Source organism: Clinocottus analis, unplaced genomic scaffold (assembly GCF_023055335.1).
Source record: "Clinocottus analis isolate CAN_PGR_092001 unplaced genomic scaffold, fCliAna1.0.p SCAF_57, whole genome shotgun sequence".
NCBI lineage: Eukaryota > Metazoa > Chordata > Actinopteri > Perciformes > Cottidae > Clinocottus > Clinocottus analis.
The window spans coordinates 200,001-220,000 of NW_027176215.1; positions in this window are offsets into that span (position 1 = coordinate 200,001).

The following is a 20,000-nucleotide window of genomic DNA, read 5'->3' on the forward strand; positions in this document are numbered from 1 at the left end:
GACACACAACGTGTTGTGTTGGAGGAGGAAGACCTTCTGGAGACATTAGACTCCAGCTGATGTCTCCAGACATCCGGCTGACTTTCAGGTTTCCGTTGGACCGACATGTTGGACCAGGAAACAAAAACAGAGAGAATTTAAGTCCTCTCCCTCCACCTCACCACCGAGGCCTCGTCTTATCGGATCTGTCGAAGCTCTCGGTGATTGTAAGACATCCATCTGCTTCACATTCACACGACTGTCAGCGCTCTCTGCTCCTCTTTTATCTTCCTGCTCTGATATATATGTTCTAACCTGAGCCTCATCACCAAGGCTGAGGAGAGAGGGATGGAGAGAGAGAGAGAGAGAGAGAGAGAGAGAGAGAGAGAGAGAGAGAGAGAGAGAGAGAGAGAGAGAGAGAGAGAGAGAGAGAGAGAGAGAGAGAGAGAGAGACGTCCTCCTGCCGGTTAGTTCATTTAACTCCGGTCATGTTTTTATCCTCCTTTAGAAAAGCTGTGTGAAAGCGGTGAACAGGCAGCGGTGAAAGGCTCACAGCCCGCCACTCTTTTCAATGCGGCCACATCTTAAACGAGTGTGTGTGGATAACGAGCGGCGGCGGCTGAAGTGGCTCCTCTTTTCTCTCCAACACAAACCCACTGAATCCACTTCAATGACTCATTTTGCAAAGTTCACTCTCAGGTGAGCCAGGCTTTTTTAAACTTCCCAGGAGGGTCCGCTGCCGCTCACGCCGCCGCTCACGCCGCCGCTCACGCCGCCGCTCACGCCGCCGCTCACGCCGCCGCTAACGCCGCCGCTCACGCCGCCGCTCACGCCGCCGCTCACGCCGCCGCTCACGCCGCCGCTAACGCCGCCGCTCACGCCGCCGCTCACGCCGCCGCTCACGCCGCCGCTCACGCCGCCGCTCACGCCGATTGTGCGTCGTCCGTCGTGAACGAGGACGCGTGAAGACTGACAGGTGAGAGGTGATGAGGTCATCCAGGAGACGATGCTGCTCACGCGACACGAGACGTCAACGTGGACTCAAACCTCACTTTAGTTCTCTCAACTTAACTGAGTACAGTAGTTTAAACACAACTAGTGGTTTAGCTGTCTCAACCTAACAAAGTACTTTAGTTATCTCAACCTAACTAGTAGTTTGGTTGTTAAACATAACTGAGTAGTTAAGCTGTGTAAACCTAACTGTGTTTAGTTTAAACCTAACTAGGTGGTTTAGTTGTTTAACCCTAACTAGTGGTGTAGTTGTTTTAACCTAACTAGTAGTTTAGTTATCCTAACCAGTAGTTTAGTTGTTAAACCTAACTAGTATATTTGTTGTTAAACCTAACTAGTAGTTTAGTTCTTAAACCCAACTAGTAGTTTGGTTGTTAAACCTAACCAGTAGTTTAGTTGTTTAAACCTAACTAGTGGTTTAGTTGTTAACCCTAACTAGTAGTCTCGTTGTCTCAACCTGAGTGGTTTCTAACAGGATAAAAGTATATTTTCATCTAACGAGTGTAAATCGACTCGTGTTGTTGGCGTTTAGGAGGAAAACTTTGAAGTAATCTTTTTGTGCGATATCATACGATGAAGGTGTGACATGTTTTACACACGTATGTTCGTCCATCACTTCTTTATTCTGCTCACATTTTTATATTTACATCTAAACGGCATGAAGAGCCGTCCGCTTGTTGGGGATTAATTCCAGCGCAGAGTTAATCCTCCTCCGGCGCTCTGCTGAGTCTGAATACTTTGTGTTGTTCTACATTCACTAATTAACCAGCTGGTGTAGTTTTAATCTGCATTGTTTCTCTCATTCTAACACAAATAAATATATATTTCAGGCGTAATGACTGCCACACACACACACATCATTTATTAAATTATGGAAAACATATTGATTTACAGAAAAGGCATTCATTGTGTCATTTGTTAAAACATATTCATTTTATGCATTAATTGCTTTGCCTCCCACGTGTTTGAAGGCTTACGTTGTTTCCTTCCTTGCAGTGAAAAGACACATTATATTATTAATAACGTGGTTATTAATTACAGGTGACTGTACAGAGGCAGCTGTTAATATTCCCTCCGGTGCCATCAGAGCTTGTAAACCCGCTCATGAGACGCACATGTACAGCGCCGGGACGCCCCGGTGACAGTGTGATGAGTAAAATAATCATATTTCATGCATCTCCGTCCTCCTGACGCGCCGCATCACGAGCCCATGCAAAGAGTTTGAATCCCGCTGACGCGCCGCTGACCCATTGATGTATTAATGTATTCATTTCACCGCCATCCGCTGAAGACAAATGAGGATTAATGACGGAAAAAACAAGCGCAAGCTTCCGTCCTTACAGTACTGTGTGTGTGTGTGTGTGTGTGTGTGTGTGTGTGTGTGTGTGTGTGTGTGTGATAACAGTTGGAGGCCTCCTCTTTAGCTGCACACAGGAAACCAACAGCAGAACATCTTCGCTCATCCGACACGCAGAGGAGGAAATATTACAGAGACTTTGCAGATCTACACTGTAAAAAAACAACACAGCAGCTGATTCAACTGTTTATAATAATTTATAATCCAGCAATAACTGTGTTGTGTCTCGGTTGTCGAACATGTTTACAAAAGAAAGTTCAGCTAGCTAGAAATGCTAACATATTCTCACTTCTTAATCCTGAACCTGAAGGACGGCTCCAACATTTAATCATGTTTCAATAAGAGTGTTGGAATTGTGTCGTAATTTGTTAATTTCTCTCAGGTTGGATTTGTGCTTTATTTAAAGCTTTGTCAATCTAAAATGTTCCATATTTATTATCCTGAAATCTGAGAGCATACAGTGAACCTTAAATGACACAAATGAATGAGAGACAATAGTTTGATTAAAAGAATAAACATTTAGCATATTCATTATTTCAAACTCAGCGTAAATAAACATCATGAACACATGAATTTAACACATTTACATGACTTTTACTACACTTTTCTTTTCAGGCCTGGAAATAAACCATTTAAAAAGAATTCCATGACTTTTCCAGGTTTTCCATGAGCGTATGAACCCCGTGTGGAGATGAATGTGTGCGTTAATGTGAGCAGTGTTCATCGAAAATAGGAGACCGAAATCTTTTTACAGTGTAAAAATAATAAGGGTCTATAAATAGAGGACATTTGGCCCTGCGCTGCTAAAACGCCTCCTGAGCGAGCTCATCTGGGAGGCCGTTTTCTGCAGCATGAAGAACAAAAGAGATCCATGACGAGCAATCAGGGACCTCCAGGAGCCGAGGCCTGCTGGGATCCATCCCAGAATGCACTTGGAACAGAGGGGAGGGGGGGGGGGTTCGGTTTTTCCTCTTTCCCCCGCCGCGGGGGAGGGAGGGGGAGAGGGGGGGGGAGGGGGGATGGCCGGCTGCTGACTGCGAGAGGGCAAAGTGTCTCTGGGAGAGAGGAAGCAGGGGAGGACTCTGACTTTTTGGGGTCTCAGTGGAGAGAAAGAGAGTTTATGAGGGAGAAAATAAATGAGGCTCTTCCCACGGGACAAAGAGAGAGGGAGCAATTATATCTTCTCGGGAAAACAGGAGGAGGAGGAGGAGGAGAAGAAGAAGGGAGGGATGTAGGAGGAAGGGATAAGGGATGAGGGATGGAGGATTTTGAGTGGGCAGAAGAAGAAGAAGAAGAAGAAGAAGAAGAAGAAGAAGAAGAAGAAGAAGAAGAAGAAGGAGGAAGAAGAGGAGGAGGAGGAGGAGAAGAAGAAGAAGGATGAGGGAGAAGAGGAGGAAGAAGAGGAGGAGGAGGAGGAGAAGAAGAAAAAGGAGAGGAAGAAGAAGAAAGAGGAGGAGGAGGAGGAGGAGGAAGAAGAAGAAGAAGAAGAAGAAGAAGAAGAAGAAGAAGAAGAAGAAGAAGAAGAAGAAGAAGAAGAAGAAGAAGAAGAAGGAGGAATAGGAGGAGGAGGAGAAGAAGAAGAAGAAGAAGAAGAAGAAGAAAGAGGAGGAAGAGGAGGAAGAGAAGAAGAAGAAGAAGAAGAAGAAGAAGAAGAAGAAGGAAGAGGAGGAGGAAGAGGAAAAAGTTATTTTTTGTTTCCACTGTTTCATCGCAGAGAGAAACTCTGTGATTGTATTTCTTTCATTGAAAGAGATGACACACACACACACACACACACACACACACACACACACACACACACACACACACACACACACACACACACACACACACACACTCCTGCGCTCAGCTCCTGCTTCCCTCCAGCTGTGGACTCACAGCAGCTGCAATGTGAATATTATGGGATGTGAGCAGAGCTGCTGACCTGCAGCATGAAGGCCGTCTGCAGGACATGTGTTCATCTGTGTTGTGTGTTTCACTCTCTCCACCTCAGAGTTGTGTACTTGTACTCTGTGAGAGTCTGTGTGAACATGAGCGGAGAGTAATTGTCAGATTGACACGTCAACGTTTCTGTATTCATGAAACAAACGAGTTTTCGCTCTATTTTCTCATCCCTTTGTTTCTCCACCTCCGTTATCTTTGGCTTCCTGTCTGTAAATGTTTTCATTCACGCCGCTGCCTCGAGAACAGATTCCACATCTCAAATATGACTTTTTAAACGGAATAAGAAACGTCCGTCACACTGAGCGAGTTGGTGAGGCCGGTGAACGCTCTGGCCGACGCCATCTTGTTTTTTCTGCATGAAAGGTCACGAGAGGGGGTGGAGCTAAGAACAACTGAACGCCGAATAAGCTTTTATCTCTCTCGTTTTCGTCTCTCTCGTTCTCGTCTCTCTCATTCTCGTCTTTCTCGTTCTCGTCTCTCTCGTTCTCGTCTCTCTCGTTCTCGTCTCTCTCGTTCTCGTCTCTCTCGTTCTCGTCTCTCTCATTCTCGTCTTTCTTGTTCTCGTCTCTCATCTCTCGTTCTTGTCTCTTGTCGCTCGTCTCTCTCGTTCTCGTCTCTTGTTCTCGTTTCTACCGTTCTCGTCTCTCTCGTTCTCGTCTCTCTCGTTCTCGTCTCTCAATCTCGTCTCTCTCGTTCTCGTCTCTCTCGTTCTCGTCTCTCTCGTTCTCGTCTCTCTCGTTCTCGTCTCTCTCATTCTCGTCTTTCTTGTTCTCGTCTCTCATCTCTCGTTCTTGTCTCTTGTCGCTCGTCTCTCTCGTTCTCGTCTCTTGTTCTCGTTTCTACCGTTCTCGTCTCTCTCGTTCTCGTCTCTCTCGTTCTCGTCTCTCAATCTCGTCTCTCTCAATCTCGTCTCTCTCGTTCTCGTCTCTCTCGTTCTCGTCTTTCTCGTTCTCGTCTCTTGTTCTCGTCTCTCTTCTCTCTCTTATCTCACGTCTCTCGTTCTCATCTCTCGTTCTCGTCTCTCTCGTTCTCGTCTCTCTTGTCGCTCGTCTCTCTCGTTCTCATCTCTCTCGTTCTCATCTCTCTCATTCATGTCTCTTGTTCTTGTCTCTCTCGTTCTCGTCTCTCTCGTTCACGTCTCTTGTTCTTGTCTCTTGTCCCTTGTCGCTCGTCTCTCTCGTTCTCGTCTCTCTCGTTCTCGTGTCTCTTCTCTCTCTTATCTCACGTCTCTCGTTCTCATCGCTCGTTCTCGTCTCTCTCGTTCTCATATCTCTCGTTCATGTCTCTCGTTCTCGTCTCTCGTCTCTCTCTTATCTCACGTCTCTCGTTCTCATCTCATATATACATATATACATATATATATATGTATATATATATATATATATATATATATATATATATATATATATATATATACATATATATATATATATATATATATATATATATACATATATATGAATCCAGCGTCTCATAAACCACGGCCATGTTGTCTTCTTCTTTCCTAAACATCATCTTCTCCGTCGTCTGAGGAGATGAAACCTCGATGTTCCAGATCTTCGTGTTTTTTATTGAAGTCGATGTAAATGTGATTTATGGGCCGCAGCGCTGTGAGTAGGATCACTCGTCATGTGTCTTTAAGTGAGACTCTTTCCATCCATTAACCCTGCAGGAGTGTGTGTGTGTGTGTGTGTGTGTGTGTGTGTGTGTGTGTGTGTGTGTGTGTGTGTGTGTGTGTGTGTGTGTGTGTGTGTGTGTGTGTGTGAGGGGGGGTTATGGGAAATTACAGAGGAGTCAAAATGGTTCAATTAGCTCGTCAGTTTATGACTCAAATCAGAATAAATGTTTCCTGGTGTGCAGATCATCTCTCCAGAAGCTGCAGCAGGAAGTCGCCGGACGAAGAGAAAAATAATCTAATAAGAATAATAGAAAGAAAAAGAAATTGGCAGTATTTGTGTTTTTGAAATATGGAATGCACCCAGTGATATTTGTAAAGTTGGATATCTGCAAAATGGATCCTGCTCGTCCTCTCCAGCCGTCTGCTGTGTGACGGGAAAGAGGCGGGGCTAAGAAGCAGATCAGCCAATCACTGATTAAAGATGTGAATGAGTGACATGCGCGTTCTCGTCCCTCGTCCTCCTCTCTCGTTCTCGTCCCTCGTCCTCCTCTCTCGTTCTCGTCCCCCGTCCTCCTCTCTCGTTCTCGTCCCTCGTCCTCCTCTCTCGTTCTCGTCCCCCGTCCTCCTCTCTCGTTCTCGTCCCTCGTCCTCCTCTCTCGTTCTCGTCCCTCGTCCTCCTCTCTCGTTCTCGTCCCTCGTCCTCCTCTCTCGTTCTCGTCCCTCGTCTTCCTCTCTCGTTCTCGTCCCTCGTCCTCCTCTCTCGTTCTCGTCTCTTCTTCTGCAGCGATGATCTGAAGAAAAGATGCAGAACAACGACCACAACTGCTGTTTGTTTTCCTCTGAAAACTCAGAGAGCGTTCCCTTCTGCTCTCTGCTCTCCTGATGGCCGACCTCGCTGCGAGCATGAAGGCAGCGCGACCCCGAGCCCGACCCCGAGCCCGACCCCGAGCCCGACCCCGAGCCCGACCCCGAGTCTGACTCTGAGCTCTCTGGCCTCACGGGGCGTCATCACATCCCATCGCTCGCTTTGTGTCGGCGCTACTACAAGTTTTACAAGAAGGTTTTTTTCTTTTTGAACCGAGAGACGAGAAAAGAGAAAAGAGAAAAGAGAAAAGAGAGAGACGAGAACGAGAGAGACCAGAATGAGAGAGATGAAAACGAGAGGGATGAGAACGAGAGAGACGAGAACGAGAGACAAGAAACGAGAAAAGAGAGAGACGAGAAGAGAGAAAAGAGAGAGACGAGAAGAGAGAAAAGAGAGAGACGAGAACCAGAGAGACGAGAACCAGAGAGACGAGAACCAGAGAGACGAGAATGAGAAAGACGAGAACCAGAGAGACGAGAATGAGAAAGACAAGAACCAGAGAGACGAGAACAAGAAAGACGAGAACCAGAGAGACGAGAACGAGAAAGACGAGAACCAGAGAGACGAGAACGAGAAAGACGAGAACCAGAGAGACGAGAACAAGAAAGACGAGAACCAGAGAGACGAGAACGAGAAAGACGAGAACCAGAGAGACGAGAACGAGAAAGACGAGAACCAGAGAGACGAGAATGAGAAAGACGAGAACCAGAGAGACGAGAAAGAGAGAGATGAGAAAAGAGAGACGAGAACGAGAGTGACGAGAGACGAGAGACGAGAGAGAAGAGAGAGACGAGAACGAGAAAGACGAGAACGAGAAAGACGAAAACCGGAGAGACGAAAACCGGAGAGACAAGAACGAGAGAGACGAGAACCAGAGAGACGAGAAAAGAGAAAAGAGAGAGATAAGAAAAGAGAAAAGAGAGAGACGAGAACGAGAGAGACAAGAACGAGAGAGACGAGAACGAGAGAGACGAGAACCAGAGAGACGAGAACCAGAGAGACGAGAACCAGAGGGACAAGAGATGAGAAAGACGAGAGATGAGAACAAGAGAGACGAGAGAAGCGAGAAAGAGAGAGATGAGAAAGACGAGAAAAGAGAGAGATGAGAAAGACGAGAAAAGAGAGAGATGAGAGCGAGAGCCGAGAGTCGATAGTCGGCACACATCACGACTGATTCGTGCTGCTTTTAAAAAGTTTGAGCAGCAGTTTCTTCTCTTGGCGTCGCGGCCTCGGGCGTCACGAGCCGCTTCCCCAAACCGCGACCTTAACCTGCAATATTTACCCACAATGCACCGAGTTTGCCACAATAATAAAAGTAATCTCGATCCAAATGTCAGAGGCGGCGGGCGGGGGGGGAGGGCATGTGTGTTTTCTTTCTTTCTGTAATGGCTGCCGCCGCCCGAGGCGAGTGTCGGCGTCGCGGTGGGAGCAGGAAGTGAGACGCGTGTCACCTTTAATGAAACCATGCTTTCTCATTATCGCCCGTCTGAAGGCAACAGGAGCCTCTTCCTGCAGGAGACGCACTCAGAGGCTGTGTGTGTCGCGGGAAGGACACACACCACGCCCTGTGTGTGTGTGTGTGTGTGTGTGTGTCAGGGTTACATGTCCTCTCGCTGCTCGGTTTAAGTGTCGTGTGTTGGACATGAACCTAAAAGTCTGATCCTGAAAACGGACTTTACGCTAAAAGTCATGAAGATTAAATATTTCATGACTATCTCGTCTCTCTCGTTCTCGTCTCTCTCGTCTTTGTCGTTCTTGTCTCTCATTCTCGTCTCTCTCTTCTCTTTCGTTCTCGTCTCTCTTTCTCGTCTCTCTCGTTCTCTTCTCTCTCGTTTTCATCTCTCTCGTTCTCTTCTCTCTCATTCTCATCTCTCTCGTTCTCTTCTCTCTCGTTTTCTTCTCTCTCGTCTCTCTCTTCTCTTTCGTTCTCATCTCTCTTTCTCGTCTCTCTCATTCTCTTCTCTCTCGTTTTCATCTCTCTCATTCTCGTCTCTCTCGTTCTCGTCTCTCTCGTTCTCGTCTCTCTCGTTCTCGTCTCTCTCGTTCTCTTCTCTCTCGTCTCTCTCTCTTCTCTTTCGTTCTCATCTCTCTTTCTCATCTCTCTCGTTCTCTTCTCTGTCTTCTCTCTCGTTCTCGTCTCTCATTCTCGTCTCTCTCGCTCTCGTCTCTCGTCTTTCTCGTCTCTCTCGTTCTCTCTCGTTCTCTCTCATTCCCGTGTCTCTCGTTCTCTTCTCTCTTGTCTTTCTCGTTCTTGTCTCTCTTGTTCTCGTCTCTCTCGTTCTCGTCTCTCTCGTTCTCGTCTCTCTCGTTCTCTTCTCTCTCGTTCTCGTCCCTCGGCCATATATATATATAACATTTCATGATTTTTCCGAAGAAAAAAACTGAGATGCTTTTTTTTTTTCATGACATTTGTTGAGACCGAATGTTTTTCGGTAGAAAAATGTCACCAATGTTCTTCACAAACACACAATATTAACAGCAGTTCCACAAATCTGTCCTTTCTCTTTCACACACACACACATACACACACACACACACACACACACACACACACACACACACACACACACACACACACACACACACACACACACGCAGGTAATCCCCGGGCTCGGCTCTGAGCTCTCGGTCTAATCGTGGTCGAAGCCTCGCTGTGTGTCCACACCTCCACGGCTGGTTGCTTCCTATTGGCTCAGGCAGCCAGAGCAAATAACCGTTTAACACACTGCCAGTGTGTGTCTGTGTGTGTGTGTGTGTGTGTGTGTGTGTGTGCCATCACGTTGTGACCAAACAATTGTCTCTCTTTATTTACAGAGAGGAAGTGTTGATGTTAAAAAGGCCGGTCGGCGGCTGCCATGTTGCTTTTTAAACAGCGACCTCCCGACTCTCTTCCCTTCTCAGAGATTCACAGAGACGGAGAGAACGCCGCTCTGCTTCTGCTCTCCATTGCGACAGCGGCTCGTACTGCGGCTGCTACTGCGGCTCGTACCACGGCTCCTGTGGCGGCTTGTAGCGCGGCTTGTACTGCGGCACGTATTGTGGCTCTCACTGCAACGTCTCTTACTGCGACGTCTCGTACTGCGACGTCTCGTACTGTGGCACGTACCGACCATCGTACCGTGGCTCTTACTACGGCGGCTTGTAGTGCGGCTCGTACTGTAAACCAAAAGGTCACGCAGCCGGCTGCTGGAAATACACTTGATTTCTTCCAGAGTATATTCATAGTAGTGTCACATAAGGGACGTGACGGCTCGTACCGCGGCTCGTACCGCGGCTCCTACTGCGGCGGCTAGTAGCGCGGCTTGTATTGCCGCTCGTACCGAGAATCGTACCGTAGGTCTTACGTCGGCGAAAAATCTGCTTTGTCATTTAAGGGACGTGAAAACTTGTACTGCGGCTCGTACAGCGGCTCATGCTCCGGCTCGTACAGCAGCCCGTACAGAGGCCCGTGCTGCGGCTCGTACTGCGGCCCGTGCTGCGGCTCGTGCTGCGGCTCGTACTGCGGCTGGTACTGCGGCTCGTACTGCGGCTCGTACTGCGGCTGGTACTGCGGCTCGTACTGCGGCTCGTACTGCGGCTCGTACTGCAGCTTGCTGTCACGCCCTCGGCCGGCGCTGGCCCGGTTGACATTTGTGAGGGCAGAGAGCGGCGATGAGGCCCAGAGGAAGGAAGGCAGAGAATAGAAACGTTAGGCCGAGCGCTGGGACTGCAGGAGGAAGAGGAGGAAGAGGAGGAGAAGGAAGAGGAAAGCCCTGAGGGGACAGGATACTGAGGAATGTATGGGCAGGGAATGCTGGGAACTTTCCTATATGTGACATTTAAAGAAGTGTTTATTTTCCCGTCTCGGGGTTCTTACACCCGGGGACCTCGTGTCACTCGTAATAACCACGGAGGTCGTTTGATCTTCATCTCTGTGGAAATCTGTCACGTCCGTAATTTGTCAAGTACAATACTCCACGCCATGTAACCACAAGCTGCACAACATATCTCTGTACAGCTGTTGATATCAGGATAGGAGGAGGAGGAGGAGGAGGAGGAGGAGGAGGAGGAGGAGGAGGAGGAAGAGGAGGTGTTCCATGTTATATGACATGGTCCTCAAACTCTCGGTGAATCCGGTCAGGCAAGAGAGCCGCGCAGGTTGGTTCAACGGCTAACGGGCTAACGGGCTAACGGCTAACGGCGGCTGAGGCTGAGGCTGACTGCGCCGCAAATACCAGCTGCCACTCGGCCGACTCGTGACCTTTTCTGTGATTCCTCTGCCTCTGAGGAGGAAAACGCTCTCGATAGGACTCGCTGTCAAGTTTAGTAAAGTACAGGAGAGGAGAGAGGAGGGAGGAGAGAGGAGGGAGGAAGAGGAGAGAGGAGAGAGGAGAGAGGAGAGGAATGCTACTTTTCCTTCTCTTCCTTCTCCTCCTCCTCCTCCTCTTCCTCCTCCATCACTCTTCCTCCCGTTGCGGTATAAAACAACAACTGTGACTAAAGAAGTAAACTCCTCGCCGGAGTCTTCCTCCCGAGCTTCATCATCCAGAGCAGCGATGAAGAGCGATGCTTCAGCTGCTGCGTGACAAGCATGACCGATGACCGACACACACACACACACACACACACACACACACACACACACACACACACTCTGTTTCTTCTCCCGCTCCGACGATGAATGGATGTGATTTGTTAGAAAACATTAGAAAAAGTTGGCGAGGAGGAAAGTTGTCGGAGTGTGAAGCCCCGCGGGGCTCCTCCACCTTTACTACCTGCTCTCCTTCGCTTCAGTGCTGTCAATCAAAGCAGAGCTGGAGGTGTGTGTGCGGGTGTGTTGTTGCGTGTACAACACTAATAACATTCCCTGTGCACACACTGAGTCGTGGGAACGAGCGCCGCCTGGACGCCGCCGCCCTTCGGCCTCGTGAGAAGAAACAAACTCCGGCATTGACGTCAGCGCCTGCAGGTGTTTACAGCATCACACCTGAGCGCCGCCGCTCAGGTGGACGAGTCGCTGGTGGAAACAAGTTGCTCGTGTTTTCATGCGCTGCCGAACAACACAACAACAGAACAAGACAACACACAACACACAAGTTCTTTTGCTCTGTCGGTTTACTCTCATCGTGATGGATATCAAATAGTTCATCATGGTGTGTGTACACATGTGTGTACAGGTGTGTATACAGGTGTGCTTACAGGTGTGTGTATAGGTTTGTGTACAGGTGTATTTACAGGTGTGTGAACATGTGTGTATACAGCTGTTTTTACAAGTGTGTGTACAGATGTGTATACAGGTGTGTGTATAAGTTTGTGTACAGGTGTGTGTACAGATGTGTGTACAGGTGTGTGTACAAGTTTGCTTACAAGTGTGTGTATAGGTGTGTTTACAATTGGGTGCACAGGTGTGTGTGTGTGTGTGTAAAGGTGTGTGTACAGCATTAACAGGTATGTATGATGAGTCAAGCATATTATCTTTTTTTTTGTGGTTAAAAGGATTCAAATGCGACGCTGCGGAACCAAACGCCTACATTACCCACAATGCAACTCTGCCACTGACAGTTCCCACAGAGACTCAGGTGCGTTTGAGCTGCTTTGATTGTTTTCAATGCCGGCTTTTAGTTGCTAATTATACATTTTATTGTTAATAATTGGTATTTTTATTGTTAATAATCATTACAGTTGCACGTCGGGTTCAAACGCTCATGAAAAAATAAAAATAAAAACACTTTATTCCGACCTCGCCAGCGAAAAAACAAAACTCACTCACAAAACAAGATTAAATGTTTCTCTTTTGGCAGAGAACAATAGTAAACACACACACACACACACACACACACACACAGGTAAGGACTCCTGGCCGCCATGGTTCCGCCTCCAGCCCGCCGCGGCCTCATCAGCCTCATTGTGAGGAGACAAAGCGTGCCGCTCATTGATCTGTGAATCAGATTTCTGTCGCGCCGCAAACACGGATCCATTGTTTGCTGGAACAATGTGTCAGTGAACGATGAGCCGCGTTACCGATCGCAGCGCCGCTGATAAACAGCAGCCTGCATGACAATGGCCTCGCCGTCACGGCCCGGTGGATGGAGAAACACGCGGTCGCACAACAACACACACACACACACACACACACACACACACACACACACACACACACACACACACACACACACACACACAGAGACATACAAAATTATGCCGGAAAGTTTGTGAGGATAAATTAGCAGTCAGAGTGCAACATCATAATTAACTAAATACTCAGAGGCCGTAGAAATCCCATTCTAACCCCCTGCACACAAAAAAATAATAATTGCGGTATTATTTCCAGCCTTAATTAAGTGGCTAAGTCTTCTTACAAGTGTAGAAGATTAATCCCTTTTTCTAAATCCTATATAATTTAATGTGAGAGAAATCAAATAAATAGGAAGCGGGGCTCCGCTGTGAGAGGGTTGATACGGGTGATTAGGTGAGCCGGCGTGGAGAAGCCCATTAGGATTGTGTGGAGCCATCCAGACGCTCCGGGCGGCGGCAGCAGCGGGGCGGCGGAGTGGATTAGGACTGCCAACCCCGCTGCTGCTGCCACGCCGCCACCGCCACCACAGCCACCACCACTACCGCCACCGCCGCCACCGCCACCACCACCACAGCCACCACCACCACAGCCACCACCACCACAGCCACCGCCGCCACCGCCACCACCACCACAGCCACTACCACCACAGCCACAACCACAGCCACCACCACCACTAACATCACCACAGCCACCGCCACCACAGCCACTACCACAGCCACCACCACCACTAACATCACTACCGCCACCACCGCCACCGCCGCCGCCACCGCCACCGCCACCACAGCCACCACCGCCACCACCACCACTAACATCACTAACATCGCCGCCACCGCCACCGCCACCACCGCCACCACCGCCACCGCCACCACCGCCACCACCGCCACCACCGCCACCACCACAGCGACCACCACTACCGGCACCGCCGCCACTACCACCGACACCACCACCACTAACACTACTGTCGCCACCACAACCACCGCCACCACCACAACCACAACCACCACTACCACCACCACCGCCACCACCACAACCACTACCACAACTAACACCACTACCACCACCACCGCCACCACCACAACCACAACCACCACCACCACTAACTCCACCACCACCACCACCACCTCCACTAGCACCACTACCGCCACCACTGCCGAGGTCTCAGGACGAGGTCTCAGGGCGAGGTCATAGGGTCAGGTTTTAGGACGAAATGTCAGAGTGAAGTCTCAGGATATTTTTACTAAAACGTTAACCTTCGTGCAACTTGAAAATAATAACTCCATTATAATTAATTTGGTTTTCAATAACACGTTTGTTTATCAACCGTATGCATCTCTTCTAAATGGATGCTATACACTCATTTAAAATAAAAAAGGTGGAAATGTGAGAAACCGCTCAGCTCTCCTCTGGTTTCATGAGGCTGGTTGTGAAACCAGTGGCCGGAGGTCACCACATCAGTGGGTCAATGTTTCCCAACAATGGTGCTTCCCAGCGGCGACTCGTTAACGCTCCGAAACGCCTGAAGATCTGAGACGTTGAACCAGCGACGTTCTTGTTTCATCTGGTGTTTTTCATGGAAATAAAAACACTTCTTTCCTTCAGCTCGGAGCTTTCTGTTTCTTTTTTGCGAGCTAATGATCTCGTGACCCCTCGGGTTGGCTCTCGCGACCCTTTGAAGGGTCCCCGAGCCTCAGGTTAGGGAAACCACGCCCCGACTTCTCCACAGCACCCGCGGGATCTCCAGCTGCTCCACCCGGTGAAGCCGGACCGCCCGCAGCCGAGCGCGCAGCCGAGCGCGCAGCCGAGCGCGCAGCCGAGCGCGCAGCCGAGCGCGCAGCCGGTCCTGTTGTCATCCGAGTCCCTCGGGAGATAAAAAAACAGTGATTTGAAAGAATCCTTAACACAAGCTCATCAAAACGGAGCATGAAACCTCAAAGGCACTTTTGATCAGACGGTTAAAAGTTTGATCAGAAGTCGACGTCGTCTGATGAGCCGGGGGAAAGAGAAAGAAAAAAAAACACAGAGCATTTTGATCTGGCAAATGAAATAAAGGTGGGTAATAAATAAAGACGCTGTTTCTTCATCCCGCATAAAAGAGGAATCAAATCGTGTCGTTTCTTTCTCTGAAGTTCGGGATGTTTTTTTTAATCCGCTCACTCTGGTTCCAGGTGTTACAGCGAAACCGTGAATACATGAATAAAAATCTGGCTTCTCTTTGAGGTAGAACACATCTTTGACTAGACGGAGGAGTGAGAAGTGGCAGCTTTAATTGGCACATCCGACTGTTTTTGTTCCGGATTGGCAGTGAAGCCTGATGGAGTGGCGCCGCCTGACGGGAGCGCCGCCTGAACGGCAGGAGCCGAGCTCGGCCCGTTACTGACGCTCCATCACGGCGGCGGCTCGGAGACAAACTGCTGCTGTCAGGTGAGCGGGAGGAAGGAGAGACAACCCACAACCTTCTGGGAGCCGAGCTTCTGGTGTCCAGTTCCTGATGGTTCGTTTGACAGGAAGTAAGAAGGGTTGAGATCGACCTCCATCACCTCGACCTGAAGGTCTATTTAACATCTCCTCCTCAGAGACGTTGTACATGCTCTGGACCCGGTTTGCTCCCAAAGCGTGTGCTCAGTAGTACGGAGGGTAAACGTTTACGCAGCCTCTGTACTGAACGTCGAGTTAAATGAGGCTGTTTCCACCCAAAACGTGTGCCAAGTAGTACAGAGTGGACTCATTTACGCGTACACGTACGTGCACGCGTAAATGTGCACCCGCTACACTACTGATGCCTCACCGGCGAGTTTAACAGAACATTTCAGGCTTTTTCCGCCCAAAATGTGTACTCAGTAGTACAGAGGGAACAGGTTCACCTTCTGTACTACTTTGTTTCCTGTTGCGCTAAAACCAGTCGGCTCAGCAGATCCTGTTTATTTACTTTTCTTTGTTTGAACTGTTTTGTTTCCCAAAAATTGCACTTGTGCAAAACAGAGCTTTTCACATGAAGCTGAGACGCAACACAAAATCTAAAAGTCTGTTTCTGTTCGGTCGAGTCGCCGGAAGCAGAAACGCAGCTGCGAGTTCCTCTAGTCCGAGTTTTAGGAACGACACGAAAAGAGAAACTCCATCGAGAAAGAGAGAGACACAGGTGTGTGTGTGTGTGTGTGTGTGTGTGTGTATGTGTGTGTGTGTGTATGTGTGCACGTGCCTTTCTCTGTGTGTGTGTGTCTGTGTGTGTGTTCTGTTTTTTGTATTTCCTTTTTGTTTTTCTCCTCTGATGTTTTTCATGTTTTCATCTGCGGCTGATCCCGACTCAAGGTGATAAACATGGAAATAAAAACCTTCTTTGTGTGTTTTTGTGTTTCCTGTTTGGAGGCGCGGGTTCTTTCTGCGAGCGCCCACTCGGCTGAGAACCAAGGGCAACGCTCAGAGTGCGTCTGACATGCCACTAATGGCTAGAAAGCATTTATTATCCACAAGCAGAAGCATAATGAAGCTGCTAATGGGAGGAGTTTGAAATCAAAAGGTGATTCATACGCCGAGAAATCTTTTCAAGGTTTCTTTCCTTTTACAAGCTGCTGCCTCCTCCATCGGAATTAAAAAAGTGTTTATTAAAAAGCAGATAAAAGTTACTGCTGATGTTGTGAAAGTCACTCACACTCACACACACACACACACACACTCACACACAGTAATGCAGTGTGAACACACACGTGTCTCACCTGTTGGATCCTTTGACTGACGGCTGCTTTAACTGGTTGGCGTCGATTCTAATGTTAAAAGTGTTCAAAAAAATGTGTTGATTGTTGCGTTATTTTCATTGTGTTGTTTTTGTCTGAGTGTGTAGCTTCATGCTGCTCACTGAAGGTAGGCGTGTCTTATTGAAGGTAGGCGTGTCTTATTGAAGGTGGGTGTGTCTTGTTGAAGGTAGGCATGTCTTATTGAAGGTAGGCGTGTTTTATTGAAGGTGGGTGTGTCTTATTGAAGGTAGGCGTGTCTTATTGGAGGTGGGCGTGTCTTATTGAAGGTAGGCGTGTCTTATTGGAGGTGGGTGTGTCTTATTGAAGGTAGGCATGTCTTATTGAAGGTAGGCGTGTCTTATTGAAGGTAGGCGTGTCTTATTGGAGGTGGGCGTGTCATATTCAAGGTGGGTGTGTCATATTGAAGGTGGGCGTCGTATTAAAGGTAGGCGTGTCTTATTGAAGGTAGGCGTGTCTTATTGAAGGTAGGCATGTCTTATTGGAGGTGGGCGTGTCTTATTGAAGGTGGGTGTGTCATATTGAAGGCGGGCGTCGTATTAAAGGTAGGCGTGCCTTATTGAAGGTAGGAGTGTCTTAATGAAGGTGAAGGTAGGCGTGTCACATTGAAGGTGGGCGGGTCTTATTGAAGGTAGGCCTGAATGCATCCTGTACTTGAACGTAACTTGTACCTAATCGCAACCTGTCCCTGAACGCATCCTGTCCCTGAATGCATCCTGTCCCTGAACGCATCCCAGACCTGAACGAATCCTGGACCCAGACATAGTGGAGCCTTTCTGAGCCTCTTTCATGAAAAACCAGAACTTAAATCACTTGCGCTCCGCTTTTTTTCTACGACGTCGTAATAATTAGGCTTAAAACTGTGAGGACGCCGGCTTATATCGGTACATGTTTGTGCTAAGCTAACCAACGGGCCAAAAGCAAGTGCGCTAAAAACACGAGGGTAAAGAAATCTTCATATAAACACAATGCAGACCACAGAGGATACGTTACCCATGAAATATGAAACACATAAATAAACAGGCCTCTAAACATTCAGCAGTAGCTATCGCTGTGTCCCCACTTGTTCTCCAGTACTTAGTCCCAGTCCCCAGTTGTTCTCCAGTACTTAGTCCCAGTTGTTCCCCAGTCCCCGCCGCCTCACCACCACTAAGCCCATCAGGGTCCGACTACCAGTCAAGGAAATGGGCCCACTTCATAAAACACCATCTGCACCGCACATGAAGGAACCCGACACCCAGAGAGACAGCTGAGCCCTCTCTCTCTCTTTCTCTCTCTCTCTCTTCCAGCTCTCACATTATTCTCTCTCTTCCAAACTCTCACATTATTCTCTCTCTTCCAGCTCCTCACATTATTCCTCGGCGGCGCTCAGCGGGAGCAGAACGCCTCGGAGCCAAACTGTGCCGACTGCTGGATGGATTTCCAGCTCCAAAAATATTACATTTCCTGTGCGCAGAGATGGAAATCAGTATTCTAACCCAGAGCAGAAAAGATGATTAATTGCTCCCTGCCTGAATCCAGGCATGAGGCTAATAAGCCGACCGGAGGAGCCGCTCCTCTAAAGCTGCTGGCTCGGCTCCCGTATGTGCAAAGACATCCTTAATGTATGCGCCGCATTAGGAAAACCCACAAAAAAAAAATTGAATTTGGATGGTTACACGTGTAAGCGGCTCGGCGGCTTTAGAGGAGGCTAAACGAGAGCAGAGCGGCAGAGGGGAGCACAAATAGCAGCGCTGAAAACTCCTGTTTTCCTCAGCCCCCTTTAACGCACCGTCTCTAAAGTCAAGAGAGTCTTTTCATTAGCGTTAAGACTCGGACAAGTATGAAATAAATGCACTTGTCTGTTTTATTGTAATGTTTGTTTGATGTATAAATGAGATATCTGTCAACGTGGGGGCAAAACCAACACGTTGTTACAGTTTGATGACGTCATGTCATGAGGAAGCTGCGCTCAACAAGATAAGAGATTATCATTATTATGCAGATGACACGCTACTTTAAATACAATACAAGCACTGAGGGAATGCGTTGGATTTTTTCCTTTTATTAAAGAAAGTCAGAGTTATTTTTGGAGCCAAAAAGGAACAATAAAAAGTCAGCGCTCATCTTCATCATTAAGAAGAAGAATAGATTTAGCCATGGAGGAAAATCTGAACTTATAAATTCAAGACAATTAAAAAAGTCTACTACTTTACATGAACACATCCTGTACTTGAACACATCTTATACCTGATCGCATCCTGCACTTGAACGCATCCTGTACCTGAAGAAATCTTGTACCTGAACGCATCCTGTATCCAAACGCATCCTGTACCTGAACGCATCCTGTACCTGAACGCTTCCTGTACCTGAACGCATCCTGTATCTAAATGCATCCTCTACCTGAAGAAATCCTGTACCTGAACGCATCCTGTACCTGAACGCTTCCTGTACCTGAACGCATCCTGTACATGAAGAAATCTTGTACCTGAACGCATCCTTTACCTGAAGAAATCTTGTACCTGAACGCATCCTGTACCTGAACGCTTCCTGTGCCTGAACGCTTCCTGTACCTGAAAGCATCCTGTACCTGAACGCATGCTTCCTGTACCTGAACGCATCCTGTACATGAACACATCCTGTACATGAACACATCCTGTACCTGAACGCTTCCTGTGCCTGAACGCTTCCTGTACCTGAACGCATCCTGTACCTGAACGCATCCTGTACCTGAAGGCATCCTGTACCTGAACGCATCCTGTACCTGAAGGCATCCTGTACCTGAACGCATCATGTACCTGAAGGCATCCTGTACCTGAAGGCATCCTGTACCTGAACGCATCCTGTACCTGAACGCATCCTGTACCTGAACGCATCCTGTACCTGAACGCTTCCTGTACCTGAACGCATCCTGTACCTGAACGCTTCCTGTACCTGAAGGCTTCCTGTACCTGAAGGCATCCTGTACCTGAACGCATCCAGTAATAGATACGATGAAGAAAATGCTGCATTGTAAAGTGTTGATTTAGTGTAAAACATATTCGTCAGGCGGTTGTTTGTATGTTAATACAGGATGGATAGATATGTGTGTGTGTGTGTGTGTGTGTGTGTGTGTGTGTGTGTGTGTGTGTGTGTGTGTGTGTGTGTGTGTGTGAGCCTCAGGCGTCTGGATCTCTGGATCTCAGCCACCGGGCCGTCGTTCGCCGCATCGCTGGATTATTCACACATTCGACCTCCGACCCGGAACAACAACAAACAGCTCGGCGCTCGGCAAATTGGACGATTACGGGTCGCGACACCGGCGGGTTCGAGCTCGCGTCTCCTCGGGGTCAGGAGCAGATTCCGTCGTCACGGTGATTCCTCCCACGTTGAGGATATTTGACATTTCCATCTCACTTTCATTCCGCCTTTTTTTTTATTTTTTAAAGATGATCTTTTGTTACACA